Below are 15,753 nucleotides of genomic sequence, written 5' to 3' on the forward strand. Positions count from 1 at the left end.
GCACGAGGCTATGACTGCAAAGCCATGGCAGAGGCCATAGAGAGCAGCCCTCCGTGGGAGGAAAGCGGGGAGAAACCCTTGAGGTGGCGCATGCGTGGTCAGCGCCGCCGCTGGGGGCGGCTGTCTTTTATGGCAGCTGCGCGGCGTCGCCGCCTCGAGAGCGGGAATGGAATCGGAAAGAATTTTTTTTAAGCCCCACCAGGACCAGCAGCGCAATTCACGTGCAACAGACAAAGCGCGCGCACTGTGTGGATAAGAACAGCAGAGATTCTTGCAGCATCTTAAAGGAGGAGGACTAAGCATGTACGCGTCAGATACGGAAGCTTTTCTGTCGAAATTTTCATAGGGTTGGGCCTAACACGTTTATCCTGGCACTAGCTAAGCCTCCGGTGCTGAAAGAAGGCCAGAAATAAAAGAAGAAAAAGATGTTGAGGCTCCACCAGGTATATATTTGTGGTACATATAGTAATAATTCCCATACCTCAAGAGGCTAGCTTCAAAGTACACAAGTATAAGTTGTACTAGGAGTGAAGACTGAATTAGGAAAAGGATAGATAAGCCCAGGGCTACTATATAGAGAAAAGAAATCCCCTTCCTGTACATCATTTAGGGGACAGTATTAATACTGTTAATATGAATAATATAATTAATATTGAGAATACTGACCCTATTATTAATTAGGGTTTTTTTAAAAAAATGAGTTTTCCTCTAAAGACTTCAGGGCAAGAAAGTCCTATTTCACCATTGCAACAACCGTGTGAAGTAGGCTAGCATTAGCACTGGCCACTGGATAAGTATGTGCATTTTTGCTTTAAGTATCCAGCCTTGCTTTATAACAAAAGGGTATTATTCGTGCAAATCAGGAGTTCAGATGGCTTTTCTAGAGACCACCCAGTCCAGCTCCTACTTGGTGCAGGAAATACAGACCTGTTATCAGAAAACACCTCAGATAACAGTGAGCCCATTCAGAAAGAGAAAATGAACAAGTAGTGTGCTTGGCACAGGCAGTGATCATCTTACTTTATAAGGCCAGATAAGGTTTAGTGCTTACAGCCATAGGCCACTGCAAACAACACACATGTAGAAATATGCCTAACAAAGGGACAGAGATATGAGCAACTGGGCTTCCCAGTTCTAATTCCACATACTAAAATTTGCCCTTCCTAAAAATATCCAGACATTCCTTTAAAGTTACCTTGTTCAGATAAATCGAAGCAGAGGCCTCCAACCTTTTGGACTTGTGGGGACATTCGGGATTGGAGGAACTGCTGTGGGCACCACCAGAAAATGCTTCCCATGGGTGGGGTTGTCTGGGCCTGGCTGGTCAATTGGTGCACTGGCCTGAGTCTTGCGGGGTGGTTGATTCCCTTGGGTATGTGCTTTTAAAATTGTGTCTATATTTCACCTGACCACACTGATAAGTCCTGCTTTCTCAGTTGTTAGTTCCAATCTTATCAGCACAAGAGTGCCACGTCGATGTTGTGTAACACCCTTGGGAGAGACAGTGGGTGCTTCCAGAGGGCTCCCCCAGTACTTAACACCTGAAACACCTGGTGCAGCCATGCCTGCCTTCCCTCCAGAAATTCTTTGTGACAAGACAGAAAAAGCTCCGGGACAAACACAGGAGGATTACAAATGGCCAGTGTCTGAATCATTGCCCATTTGATGCTATGAAGCATGGAGAGGGCACCACAAAAGCCCCAGTAAAATAGAGACATAGAAACAGAACGAGTCAGAAGGGGCCTCCCGGGCCATCCAGTCCGATCCCCAGCTCCAGCCGGTCTGCTCACGACATGCCCGCCATGTGCATGTCCGGCCTAATAGAAACAGAGACGTGGTTGGAGATATTGGCCTGGCCAGTCCCCTGGTTCTGAGTATTGCTTTTAATCTTTTTAAAGGTTTGTGTGTGTGTTTCACCTCCCCAAACCCAACCCTCTTGATTTCTCAGTAGCTTTGTTTTAGCTCCAGCTGTGCAGGGTGGGACTACTCAGTTTGCAGCGAGATGGTGTACTTCTGCCACCATTTCAGTTTTCAGAGGGAAATCTTTTACACGGCACTGGTAAAACTTGATTTCCCATGCATGCCGATTCATCCTGCCTTTGCAGCAACCTCTCATCGTATGTGGACACGAGAGGGCAGCACAGCTCTGCATATTCAGCTGCAGATGTTGTGATGAATTGTCAGTCATCTCAGACTCATGGCGACCCTGTGAATGAAAGCCCTCCAGATTGTCTTGTTCCTGACAGCCCTGCTCAGCTCTCATAAATGCAAGACTGTGGCTGCAATTATGGAATCCATCCATCTTGTATTTGGCCTTCCTTTTCTTCTTCTGCCTTTGACTTTCCCCAGCACGATTGTCTTCCCCAGGGAACCTTGGCTTCTCATGATGTGTCCAAAGTAGGACAGCTTCATCTTTGTCATTTCTAGGGAAAGCTCAGGCTTGAGCTGCAGAAGTACTGGAGTAGATTACCATCAGGAATGGCAGTCATTTTTCCTTTCCAAAAGAAACAGTGGCATCTCTGAGCACATGATGACTTTTTACCTGGAAAGGAATTATTTTTTAAATGGCCACAAGATTTTAGATATATTTTTTCTCCCAGAAACCATTGTTTTTCAGCAAATATACCCAAATAGGAAGTCTGAGGCAGTCCCCTGCAGCCAGGGACTCAAGTCCCTCTGCCTGATTCAACCATTCACCTTGGTCTGGGCAACTGGATTTAGCACTGATTCCTTCAAAAAACACACCAACCTTGTGGGAAGAGTTCATTCATAAAAAAGGAAGGAGTAAGGGGAAAGGAAAGGAGAAAGGGTAAAAGGCAACTCAGGAATCCAGAGTAAAACACTAAAATTAAGACCCCAATTCCAAAGAGTGTGCAGACATCACCCAGCAAAAATAGCAAATGTGTCCCTATTCACCATGACCTCCGTCATGGGTCTCCCATGAGCAGAAGTCACCAGACACATTCTTATCCTGAGGGAGACAAAAAACCTGCTCCAAATGTCAGTATTCCTGGGCCAAATGTCAGGCAAGGGTCATTCCCAGCAGCCACGTCCGCAGCCCAGGGGACTAACAGTACAATCTTATCCTTGCCTACTCAAGTCCTATTACATTAACAGGAAGTCCTATTAATGTAATAAGAATTACTGCATAAGTCTGTGTATTTAGGGCTGCAGCCTGTCAAACAAACAACACAAACATCTGTTACATATGTAGGCTATTCTGACACTTTTCCATTATGCCTTTTTTCTTGTAGCTTCGTATGAATAACTACCTCACTGATAGGTAATAATCCAAGTATTAACACCTTGTAAGGACACTTGGTTCAGCCATTCTAGTCCATATATTCAACAAGTAAACTCTTCATTGATAGAGTTTACTGTATTTCCATTAGCTAATTTCATCCCTGTAAACAGGACACTCAGTCAATAAAGATGAGCAAATCAAGGAACCAGTAAATCAACAAAATGAATTAATCTGCGAGTCAGTTAACAAGTCAGTCAGTCAATCAATCAAATATCTCATGGACTGAAAATCACAGAATCAGAATAGTAGAGTTGGAAGGGGCCAGGGGGCCATCAGTTCCCACCCTGCTGAGTAAAGCATTCCTCTCAGATGGCTGTCCAGTTGCATCCTCTCGTGTGGGAGAGCCCACCGTCTCCCTAGGTCATGGGCTCCATTGTTATACTGCTCTTACAGTCAGGAAAATTTTCCTGATAACTAGCTGGAATCTGACTTCCTGTAACTTGAGCACATTGTTCCATGTCCTGCACTCTGGGATGATCAAGAAGAGATCCTGGCCTTCCTCTCTGTGACAGACTTTCAAGTCCTTAGAGAGAGCCATCCTATGTCCCTTCAGTCTTCTCAAGGCTAAAGAGGCCCAGTTCTTTCAGTTACAATGCATACAAGTCAACAAGGGCTTGGGAAAGATTCCAACAGGTTCTCAGCGAAGGGGTGCCAAAGGGCTTGTTCTTTTGGTCCAGCCCCCTTTCTCTTGCACGCTTGCTTGCCCAAGCCCCTATTATCCCCCAGAAGACCCTGAGACCACGACCTCTGAAGTCCCTGTCTGCCCCCCCTTGCCTGCTCCCCCCACTCCAAGTTCATGTACATACTGCTTGCTCATGGAGCCCAGAAAGGTGGCGAGGAGAGGACGCAGCAGAAGAGATGAGTGTCTCTTGGGGCTGCCCACTCTTGCTCCCCACTGACATCCGCCAAACAGAAACATTCTAAAGACCTGGATTCCTGAGAGCCCGGCACAGCCCACAGCCTTGTGTTTTGGGGTGGGTGGCCACACTTGGAATTTTGTGAGGTAGCAGGGCATGCTCTAAAAAAGGGTTCCATGGAGGACATAGCTGGCCACAACACACACATTTCCCAGAGGGCAAACTGGTGATCCTGAAGGAAAAGCACCATCTCCAAACGCCTCAATGCAGAGATGGGGTCTGGACTGCAAAGCGCACAAAAACGCAGATGGCGCCGGGGGCAGCTCTGCACTCTCGCCTTCCGGTTCATGCAAAGAATCCTGAAGAGCACAGGCGCACACAGGAGAAAGTCCCAGACTCCCTGCTTGCCTCAGCTAGCCAAGACCAAGGCAGGAGCTGCAGGACTTTGTGCTGTCTTGCCCCACATAAGATCATGCCCTAAACAACTTAAGAAACATTCTGTGCCCTAAGAAGCTTTTAGGAAAGTAAAAACCAGGAGGGGCAGGAACTCAAGAAAGGCATCTGCAGGCACACTGGCCTTGTTCAGTCATGGGGACTGTGTTGGGAACCTGCGTCCTACAGCTCGGAGCCTGCAGCCCTTGGCCTGCACCCTTGCGGCACCCTACTTTGAAATAGGGCAGGGAGGAATGGCAGCCAAGCCAAGCCACACCAGAGCACAACTGGGAGAACTCCACGGTGGCTGCCTCCAACCTGGTGCTCCCAGATTTTTTGGATGCCAGCCCCTGGCAACTTTGGCCAGCATGGCCAGAGGCCAGGAATGCTGGGGTTCTGGTCCAAAACATTGGCAGGTCAGCAGCCCGGGGAAGATGGCTCAAGGGCTACCAAGCAGGAAGGGATCCTCTGTGGCTTTTTAAAGAACAAGGACCATGCAGCATTTTCCTGGATGACCCCTTGAGTTGCCAAGGTGCCAAAGTCTAGATTCTAACACTTGGTTTTCATGGAGAAAGGCAGAGAAGAATCCCACCCCACTGCCCGGGAGCTGGGGGATAAAAACCTTGTGTTCAAAGGCCATTCTTCTGCTTGCAAAGAAAATGGAAGAAGACACCTTGATAATGCACCCCGTTAAAAATGCCTTGTGCACTGAGATCCAAAATCCATAAGGTTTGTATTTGAGAGGAAGTGACTTTGTGCTTTCCCAGACTGGGCAGTTCCTGACCAGAAGGAAGGCATGTCATTGCCTATAGGAAAACTATCTGGCCTTATAAAGGGTTTTAAAAGGCTTGTGCAAATCTTGTGCGAACCCCCCCCCCCCCGCCTTCACATATCTCAGTCTTTGACTTCTCTTTTGCAGAACTGGGCTGCCTTCTCTGGTTTTCCAAATTGTAAAAAACTTTGGGAGGCGAGGAACCAAGCCATGTGAGCAGAAGCAGCCATTGCCCCTGCATCTAGTTGGGTTGAGTTGATACCTCTTTAAATCATGTCCTGACTTAAATGTAATTTTTGGTTTGGTGTCCTGTTGGGTTGCCATTATAATCATTCAAAGCACATGGACATATAATCGTTTGGCTGTGCAGCAGAAGAACCTGTCTAATGTGCTTAACAGAAATTAACCTGGTTAGAACAGTGCTCTCTTGAAGATGAGAGAGTGCTGAGCATCAAAATCAATGTCTTCACAGCCAAATGACTGCAGGGCTGGCTTTGAATTTCAGCTAAATGCCCTTAAACCACGATCCTAATTGTGTTATATTAAAGTCCCTGATCAGATAGTTCAGATGATGATATGATGGTTGTATTGGATGTGGATGACCAGGAGAACAAGAGATGACATCCAAGTAATTCCGTGGTAGAATTCCCTTTATGGAGGAAATGGCTTGAGGCCCCCCTCCCTTCGTTTAATCATAGGACGGTAGATTTGGAAGGGGTCTGTAAGATCCAACGAGTGCCCTGAAGCGTGCTGGACTACAACTGCCATCATTCCTAGCCAGCACGACTGCATCTCACTCCAGAGGCCCTTAGGGACAGAGTCCTAAGAAAGGAGAGCACAAGGGTTTGGAGCTCAGCATCCCTCCAAGAGAAGGAATCCGCCATGCAGGCAACTGTCCTCAGGTCATACTAGAGTCTCTGGGGCCCCAGCCTGCTTCTTCAGGGTGCTCATCTCACAGCGGGAGGCGAAGACTGAGCCCCGGCTGGGGCAGCCCACGGCTGTCAGGAGAGCCATGAGCCCCGGAACCGGGACTTCAGTCACCGGGACATGAGCGCCAGAGTTCCCCAGAGGCAACAGCCTGGGCTTTGCCTGCCCTGCACACCAGGCGGCCTCTGCCAGTTTTGCCAGGGAGACAGCTGGGAAGCAGGATGGGCCGTGGCGTCTCCCGCTTCTCCTCCTCACCAGCTTGGTTGTCTGCGAGAAGCACTGCTGCCTCCAGGAAGAGTTGGAGCAACTCCGGGGCCTGTTAGCAGTGGCTGCGCTGCTGGATGGCCCCTCAGCGGCTGCCCAACCTTGCCTGCTTCTGGTGCCGAGTCTGACCAGTGGCATCTCCAACCTGTGTCTGGCTCAACATTAGGGCAGCCCCCAAAGTCTACCTGCCCCCCTCCAGGGTTTTTGCAGTCCACCCTCTCCCTCTCCCTCTCTCTTTCCAAATATTTAATCGCCTCCCACACTCTCCTCATCCTGTTCCCTGCTGATAAATTATGATGATATTCTAAGGTATTCATAACCCTTTGCTGAATGATGTCTTTAAGTGCTTCAAGAGTGGACATTTTGCTTTGCAGTATCACGAGTCATCTTCTGGTTGGTAAAAACTCTTTTCCTTTTTAAAAGCCGGAACCTTACAGAGTTTCCTGCAGAAGAGGGGCTGAAGTCATTAGCTGTGAATTTAAAATGAAGCCGATTTACAATATATATCACAGAAATAGAGAATGCCATGAGTTGAGTAGTATTAAAATATTCTCTTGCTCGCTCACTCCCTGGCTTGTGCACAAAGGTACCCAAGCAGGGTTTAGTGGAGTCCTAAAATATATGGCTGCTCTTCCTATTTGGGCTAATCAGTATCTCTAGAATCTGATTCTGGCTCACTCTCAGATGTGATAACTGCTTTGCAAAGCAGGCGGGTCTTGAGCAGGAGCCATTGTAGTTACCGGCTGGGGCAGTCAAACACCCCAAAAGAGGAACAGCATCACCTAAAAGGAGGGCATTGCTTTGCAAAAAAATCAGCCCATGCTCATTCGTTGATATTGATGCAAATTTGGAAATAATAATTATTTTAATTTGAATAAGCCGCCTCACCATACCGACGGTGACCAGATGGCTTCCTGTGCACCTTGATTTTCAGTCCTGGCTGTAGGTGAGCTGCAGGGCTTTTGCATTGCTCAGGACTTGGACCAGGCAGCCGTCAAATAAAGAGTGCCTGTTGAAACGGAGGACCGTCCTCTGCAAAGGGCATGTGGCCTGCCCACAGTAGCAGCCCTGGCCTGATGAATGCCGGCTGCACAAGCCAAAAAGAAAGACAATGGCCTGAAATACTCCTTTGGCCAACAGTGCAACTGAGATGGGGAAAAAGGCACACGTACCTAGAAGTGGATTAAAAATAGCTGTTTGTTTTCTTGGGTACGTGTCTGGCCGTCGGCTGACCTGACCGCTGGCTGGCTCTCCATCCCGGGCAGTGAACTCAGATAATGTTTGGAGTGGCAGGAGAACTGGCTCACCATGGAATGGATGGGTAACGTGCGTCCCTCCTGTGGCCCCTGAGCTAGCCTGGCAGCTTGAAGAACCCCCCAGATGCTGAGTTGGGACTCCCCTGCTTTGGGGAACAGGAGGCTGCAAGCCCTATTTACTCCCTGAAATGGTTTGGCCCACTGCTTCCAGTACCTCCAAAGGACTGCTGCAAACTGCAGGTGCATGGTGGACTCGGACATGTTGCCACCCTGCCTGCCAGCCCCACTGTGGGAAGGACCATCGCTCGCTCCTAGGAGCCCCTGCTCTGCATGCAGACATGGTCCCAGGTTCACTCCCTGGCATCTCCATGCAGGGCTAGGAAAGAGCCCCACCGAGCACCCAGTGGCTGGCTGTTGCCAATCAGTGCTGACAATCCCAGGAAAGATGGACCAGTGGTTAGCACTGGGCATCTCCCTATGTTCTGCCATCCTCTTCCTGCACCCCACGGGATGCCACAAATGGGGAACCCGCCACCAGTTAATCAGCTTCGTTTCTGCAGTAGCAGATTTTAATTTGGCATACAGATGAACTAATTAATAATGGATGCAGTACTGCATTAATCTAATTGTATTATTTTCAGATGTATACATAAGTTTGTGATGCAGCTGCATAAATGCATAGCGTTGCAATCAGATATTTAAAAGAAAACAGAGACACAAATAGGAACTTACACTAGGCTTTTCAGTGTATGGGTGCCCAGCATGTATTAAAAGTGACCAGTATCGCAAGGTATGGGCATCCAGGTCATGAACCCAATATTGCAAAGTTCATTGGCATCCCCTTGTTGGCCTCTGTGCATGCTCACACCCACAAGAGGTTGCTGAGGCTGCCCCTATGGGGCCTTTTCACACCTGCAGCCACCATGTGCAATTTCATACACTTCACCCGAACGATGCCACCTGGTGGAGCTTCCAAAACTGTGCTTGGATAGCCCATTAGAGGACCAGCTGACACATCTGGTGACAATGGCTGGGACTGTTTCATGCGGAAAAGCATCAGCTCTGGGGAACTGCAGTGGAGATGTGCAAAACCATGCACAGGTGTGAGAAACCTCTGGCAGGGAAACATTACTATTGTATTTCAATGTATTTTATCATGTTGTAAGCCGCCCCGAGGTTTCGGCAAGGGGCGGCATAGAAATGTTATAATAATAATAATAATAATAATAATAATAATAATAATAATGATAATAATAATAATAATTCTGTGCTCTCTTGCATATTGGGCAATTCGGGATCGTTAGAAGGAAATTCTTCTTCGCATGGTGCACAGTTAAACTACGCAATTTGCTACTGAAAGATCAAGGTGATGGGCACCAATCTGGATGGCTTTCGAAGGGGAGTATACCACTTAATGGAGGAGAAGTCCATGCCTCCCACATGCATCCATACACCACTTGCTGGCCAAGGCGGGGAGGGGCCTGTGGCTTTCAGGGCCTGTTTGTGGGCTTCTCACAGGGGTCTGGTTGGCCTCTGTGCAAACACGGCTCTGGATCAAAGGCAGCTTTGCTCTGATTCAGCGCAGCCACTTAACCTTCTGCTTACAATGCAGGAGACGTGGACGTGGTGTGGGAATAAAGGTATTATGGGTATGTCCCTATTTTTATGTGCAAAAGGCTGAAATGTGTTTAGGATTGGTCAAAACGCATCCAACAAGGCCACAGGGCCGTGCGTTTTCAGTTCAAGAGAGCGCTTGTTCCCTGACGTTCGCAGTGTCGTGTCCCAGGGACAGAAACAACCAAGCGCCCGGTCATGTGAACCGGTTCTTTGGTGTACAGAGGAATGTCACACTGCCGCCATGCACCTGTGCCTGGAGAACAGTCAGTCACTGAGCCCTCCACCCCCCCGTCCCGAAAACGGGGGCATCGTGTCACAGGAAATGAGCAAAAGGAGAGCAAACTCTCCCAGGCACTCAGAGAAAGATAATGTAATGCTTCCCTCAGATCAATGTGGATTTTGGTTTGTGAGTTATTAGGCCAAGGTCATAAACAACCCCTGAAACCACAAAAGTAAAAAAAATAAAAAAAAATCTTCATTTATCTCCTGTGCTGCCTTTTCACAGCCTCCCCTCCCCAATTCTTTTCAGTCCAAAAAACACCCTTAAACATCTATTTCCTACTGCACGGGCCACATCCTTCTGTGCACAAACAGATCCTGCAGGATCTGGAGCCTAAAGAGCTGATCTGAGAACTCGTTTTTCTTCCATGATCGTCCATAGCAGGGGGAAAGGCCTTTCGGAACAGCTGGAGCAGAAGTGCCACCAGGAAGAAGCCTGGGCCACTTCAGGAGCCCTCCAGGGGGGCAGCTGCTTGATTCCAGGGTCCATTACCAGGCCTTGGTAGCAGCACTTCTGGGCAATTGTGGCAGCCGCCTCTGGATTGCAAGAGAGAGGGAGAGAGGCCCCACTTAGTCTTGAAGCTCACGCAATTACTCTCAGCCTAACTTCCCTCACAGGGCTTGCTCTTGTTGGCTCTTGCTTGCCAACAAGTTGTCTCTGATAACACATAATGACCTTATGAATGAGAGCTGTCCAAAACGTCTGTCCACAACAGCTCTGTTCAGCTCTTCCAGATTCGAGGCTGTGGCTTCCTGTATGGATTCCATCTTGTATTTGGTTTTCCCTTTCTTCTTCTGCCTTTGACCTTCCCTGGCATGATGGTCTTCTCTAGGGACCTTTTTGCCTCCTCATGATCTGTCCAAATCATGTTAGTCCCAGATTTGTCATTTTTGCTTCTAGGGAAAGCTCTGGCTTGATTTGATCCAAGATGCAATTCACAGCGTTCTGGGAGGACAGAACGGAGGAGAGGAGAACCATGTGGGTCAATTGGAGTTCCTTACAAGAGGAAAAGGGCTGAGATAGAAATTTAATAATAAATAAAACTTACAGAAACTTTTCTTTTTTTCTTCATTTATTTCTAAGCAAGAATAATTATACAACATGTGGAAAATTCCAGAATGGTCAAGATTAACTGTCAGTGTAATCCTACATTTGTCTATGCAGGTAAGTTTTACTTAATTCAGTCAGACTTACTCTTTGATAAGTAGGTATGGCATTGCATCCTTATGGACTTACCTGGGAGTAAGTTCCCTTTGAACTCAGGCAGTCTTAGTTCTGTGTAGATACATATAAGATTGTATGGTAGAGATTACTCTTAAGGGAGGAAACAAGGAAAACTTTTGAATGGTTTGGTACAACTTATTTATTTACTTATTTTGGTAAATAGTGTTGCCACCTTGATTTAAGCAAGTATGGTGATCCCTGCTATTTTAATATTGTGATTTCAGGACCTGGGAGAGCTGCCACAGGCTGCTGAAGTTGCTCTGATCAAATCCAAGTGCTTGGTGAGCATTACAGTCACATCTGTGGAATTTAAAAGGCTGTCATTCTAGCTTGTAGCTGGAAGATGCCATTTGCCTCTTCCATTAGGGGAGAGAACAGAGGCCTTTCAGGTCTGGGCTGCTACTGCAGGCAGTAGCAGGCCTGGGGCCTGGGTAGCCCTGCAAATGCTGGCAGAACTGGGGACACCAGTGAGCTCTGGCTGTGGGCGGTATAGCAATGTAATGTAGTTGTAGTAATAATATTAATAGCGGTACTTCATTTCTTTCCCAGCTGCTGGTAGGGAGACACAAAGGTGGGAGGGGCAGAGTACCTTGGCAGGTGCCAAGAAGGTGTTTGCTTGCCTCTGGTCTCGAAGAACAAATAACTTGAGCTGGTGCAAGGCCGCTTGCTAGGATTCTAGGACCTTTGAAGGATGTCAGTCTTCTGAGCCATGGCATGGCCTTCTTTGCTCTGCTGGTTGCTTAGTACCATAGCTTAGTGGCAAAGGCCCTGCTGTACTGTTGGCTAGGAGATGCTGCATCCTACCCTTGACAGCCCTGCTCAGCTCTTGCAACTTCAAGGCTGTGGCTTCCTTTACAAAGTCCATCCATCTCATGCCTGGTCTTCTTTTTCATCTGCAGCCTTTAACTTTCCCAAGCATGACGCTCTTCTCCAGAAACGTTTTGCCTAAACATGTGTTGGTGCTGCATTAAAAGAACACACAGAACAAAACCAAAACAAAATCCTACTGGACCACAAGAAAAGACACCCACGCTCTCCTTTGGACCACCCACCCCATGCCCTTCCGCAGTGCTCTGAGAATTTGTGTGTTTTTCCCTTCCCCACTGAGACACATTCAAGTTCTGCTCCAGCCTGCTCTGTCCTTGAAAATACAGCTGCATGATTTAGTTTCCTGCTTGGACATGATACAATTTTGACTCCTGTGATAGACAGGGAGTGAGCAGAATGCAGCAAAAAGCCGCAAAACTGGATTCTCTTTGAAAAGAACCAGCTAATGATTGCTTTCCTTGCATCTGTCTAGGTGAAAAACACACTTATGCTGTCAATATGGATTACAGGGTAGATGGGTGCCAGGAACTAGCTCAAATGGAGCTTCTTTAAAACATGCATTGATGAAGATGATTATGGCTCCATTTTGCCATGAGAGGTGAGATCAGCCTGTATCCCTGTAGTGCACAACAATGGCTAGAAACATCAGGCAGGTATCTGTCATTTTAGGGAAACTGTTTTGGTCCTTGCATTTGTGAGCCTTAACCCTAACATGCAGAAGGCAAGCTGGATCTGCACAGATGCTCCATTCTCTATTTTCTTACATTTCTCCTTGGTAAAATACTCTATATTCTGCCTCTCCTTTGCTTTTGAGAAAGAGGTTGAATTCCTAGACTCCCTCCCTACCTCCCTCCCTCTCACACATCCTATCCTTTCACACACAGAGACATGCTGCTTCTGATCAATTCACACACATCAGTTCATATTCCTTCACCCCCACATCAACCTGAGTGACTTGAAAGATAACTTAGAAAGCAGTTGCGTATCTGAGGATGCAGTCTGCAGTACATAAAAACATAGGCTATGACAAATGGACAAATCATCCATATGCCACAAAATTCTTCATTGCTTTTATGACAACTCCCTCTATGAATATCATGCATCGTGGGAGTTGGACTACAACTCTCATCATTCCACAGACAGCATAGCCAATAGCTGGGAATCCTGGGAGTTGTAGATTAAAACATCTGGAAAGCAGCAGGTTGATGAAAGATGGATGAGCACAAGGGTGACATGGCAGAGATGCGTCATTTCAACTTTACATTTGACTTTCTGTTGTTATGTGATCGAGAAGGTGGAATCTCTGCTGACCTGCTTTGAACCACCCTGAGATCTACCAGCAGATCCCGATGGGCCTCCTGCCGGCTTGTATGAAAAGCCTCACGGAGAAGCGCCCTGCAGGTGCCAGTGGGAAGACCTAAGAGGATGAGCGGGGCCGTCTCGCTGAGCAATGGCCCTTTTCATCTGATTAAATGAAATCCGCTGCTCTGGAAGCTTTTGAGCCAGTTCATTAAAATGAATTCAGTCCCATGGAATGGACTCCTCATTTGCTGACATCGATTCTTTAATTGCATTTGACCATATGCCCTAGACTCTCTGTTTTCTTTAATGGATGCTCATGCTTATGAATTTTGCTCTGGTGGAGTAATACTTTGACTGGTGAGAAGCAGAGAGAGAAACAGAGAGATAGTCGTCTGGACCGAGCAAAACGCACCTGCAGAATTGGTGGTGCTGAATGTTGGCTTCCCCGAGCCGAACCGCTCCTGATGCAGGAGCAGCAGCTGGTGCTCGGCACGGGTCTGCCGACATATTCCCTGCTCGGCATGTCACCCAGTGGGGCTTGGAACAGGATCATGATGGGCTACTGGGAGGGGCCCAGTAGAGGAGAGGATTGTGGGTAGCTCAAGGCAGGTACGAACTTCACAGAGAAGTCTCTTCTCCTGGAATCATGTGTTCCTGAAAAGCCCAGTCCAATGGGGGGGTCACTCCGTGACCAACCTTTTTCAGTCCGAGGGCCAGATTCCATGTTGCAGAAGTGGGATTCCATTGCAGTCCATGCCCAGGGACACAGGCTACAATGGGTAGGGCTGAGAAACACAACTCTGTCAAGCACCGTTGGTACAACTTACTGGAGAAAACAAGTCTACTCAGGAGCAAGCATGAGCAGCATGCCTACTCAGAAATAAGGTAGACAAGCTTCCGAAGTTCTACTCGGAAGTAAGCAGGACTACATCAGCAGCACCTTCAAAGAGCATACAAAATATTAAGTCTCGGTATGTCTATTCATGAGTAACTATGAGCCGCAGGTCTACCCACAAGTAAACATATCTATAGCTTCTCTATAGGCTGAAATGGCTGTTCCTGCCTGGGGCTGGGGCTGGTTGAAATCTGGATGGGTGACTTAATGTTGGGAACCATCCAGACAACTTGGGCTATGGGTGGCATAGAAATTTGAGGAGGAGGAGGAGGAGAAGACGAAGACGGAGAAGACTCACCACCACCATCATGAGCAGCCCCTGGATGTGTGCTCACAGCTCTTGGCTTGTTGTAAGGAATCAAGAAAGAATTGCTTAGCAGTGCTCTTTCACAAGCATCCCAAACATCAAGGCTACTCAGATTTATGAATGGGCATCATGGCCACTCAGAGGTAAGCAGGGCAAATGCTTGCATGACTTCTCAGAAGGCAGTGGGGCCGTTTTCTCTGCAGTTTTCCCCCTTGGCTGTGCTTTCTCTCATTTCCCATGGACAGCTGAACAGGAGTCCCTTCCAGAGCTAAGCAAAGACAAGCAGGTACAGGTGCTCAGGAGATACAGGCCTTGTAAGGCCCCAGGCTGGACCTTTGCCATCCATGCTGTCGCTTTCCTAATATAGTTGCCAGATCATAAGTGTTGAGGTTCTGGGATCGATTCTTAGGGCTTCAAGGCCTGATAAACAGACTGTTCCCTCATGTGGTGCAGTTCCCATCTTCAGGGAGCAGCTGGTGTGGTTCTTTCCCATGGAATGGGCTTCCATGGGAGGTGGTTGAGGTCCCATTGGTGAAGGTGTTCAAGGATAGGCTAGACATGTACATGATGGGCATGTCATGAGCGGAGCTGGCTGGAGCCGGGGGTCAGACTAGGTGGCCTGGGAGACCCTTTCAGACTCACTCTGTTTCTGTGTGTCTATGTTTCCATCCCAGCTGTGAAGGGGATCCAGGGGCTGGAGGTCCAATTCCATCTCTGAGTCAGAGTCTCCTCAGCCAAGGATCTGACCAATCTTATGGCGCCTCAGATGCTATCTAGGGGCTGTTGGATTCCTTACTCAGACTTAAGGGTGCAATCCTAAACACATCGGGGAGTAGATACTTTCCAACTCAGAGGAATTTATTTGTTTGCAAATGGGCTTGTATATGATGATGTTGTTTGGTGATTAATGTATGGATTTGATTTAAACCATCTAAAGCCTGCAGACACACTTTTCCATAGCAAAACTATTGAGCACTTGGTATCTGTTATGTATTTAAAATATTTATATTTCACTCTTCCATTGTAAAAAGAATCTCTTATAACAGCTTCAAACATACTGTAAACATGAAAAGCACTCCACCAACAGCAAACATATACAAATGCAAGTGTTCTGGTGCTGGTGTATCATTGCGATTGCTGTAGAGACACATCTTCGTTTTGCATCGCTCTTCTTGGGAGTGAGCTGCTTTGGGCTCATGATGCGCAGTTCAGAATAAGGAAGTGTGGAATAATGCATGTTGGGGCTAAAAATTCCAACTCACAAGTATACCTGGGTGGGATCTGAGCTAGCAGTGACTGAGCAAGAAAGGGATCCTGGGGTAGTGGTGGAGAGCGTCATGAAAATGTCGGCCTGATGCTCAGCTGCTGTGAAGAAGGCAAATTCCATGCTAGGCATAATTAGGAACCAAGTAGAAAATGGAACTGCCAACTAACTTCCCATCATCCATGGTCATGGTGCCATGAGGGTGTTTTGGTCCATATCTGGCA

The 15,753-nt window shown here is 47.6% G+C and overlaps 1 long non-coding RNA gene across 1 annotated transcript; it reads left to right on the forward strand.

Moving 5' to 3' along the window:
- The first annotated feature begins 81 nt into the window (after positions 1 to 81).
- LOC123025992 lies at positions 82 to 13,293 on the forward strand. Its single transcript, XR_006415231.1, has 5 exons — positions 82 to 443; positions 9,117 to 10,687; positions 10,793 to 10,873; positions 11,158 to 11,214; positions 11,833 to 13,293. It is a non-coding gene; the product is annotated as an uncharacterized LOC123025992 (long non-coding RNA).
- Positions 13,294 to 15,753: the final 2,460 nt, after the last annotated feature.

Source organism: Varanus komodoensis, unplaced genomic scaffold (assembly GCF_004798865.1).
Source record: "Varanus komodoensis strain SLA01 unplaced genomic scaffold, ASM479886v1 scaffold29_1, whole genome shotgun sequence".
NCBI lineage: Eukaryota > Metazoa > Chordata > Lepidosauria > Squamata > Varanidae > Varanus > Varanus komodoensis.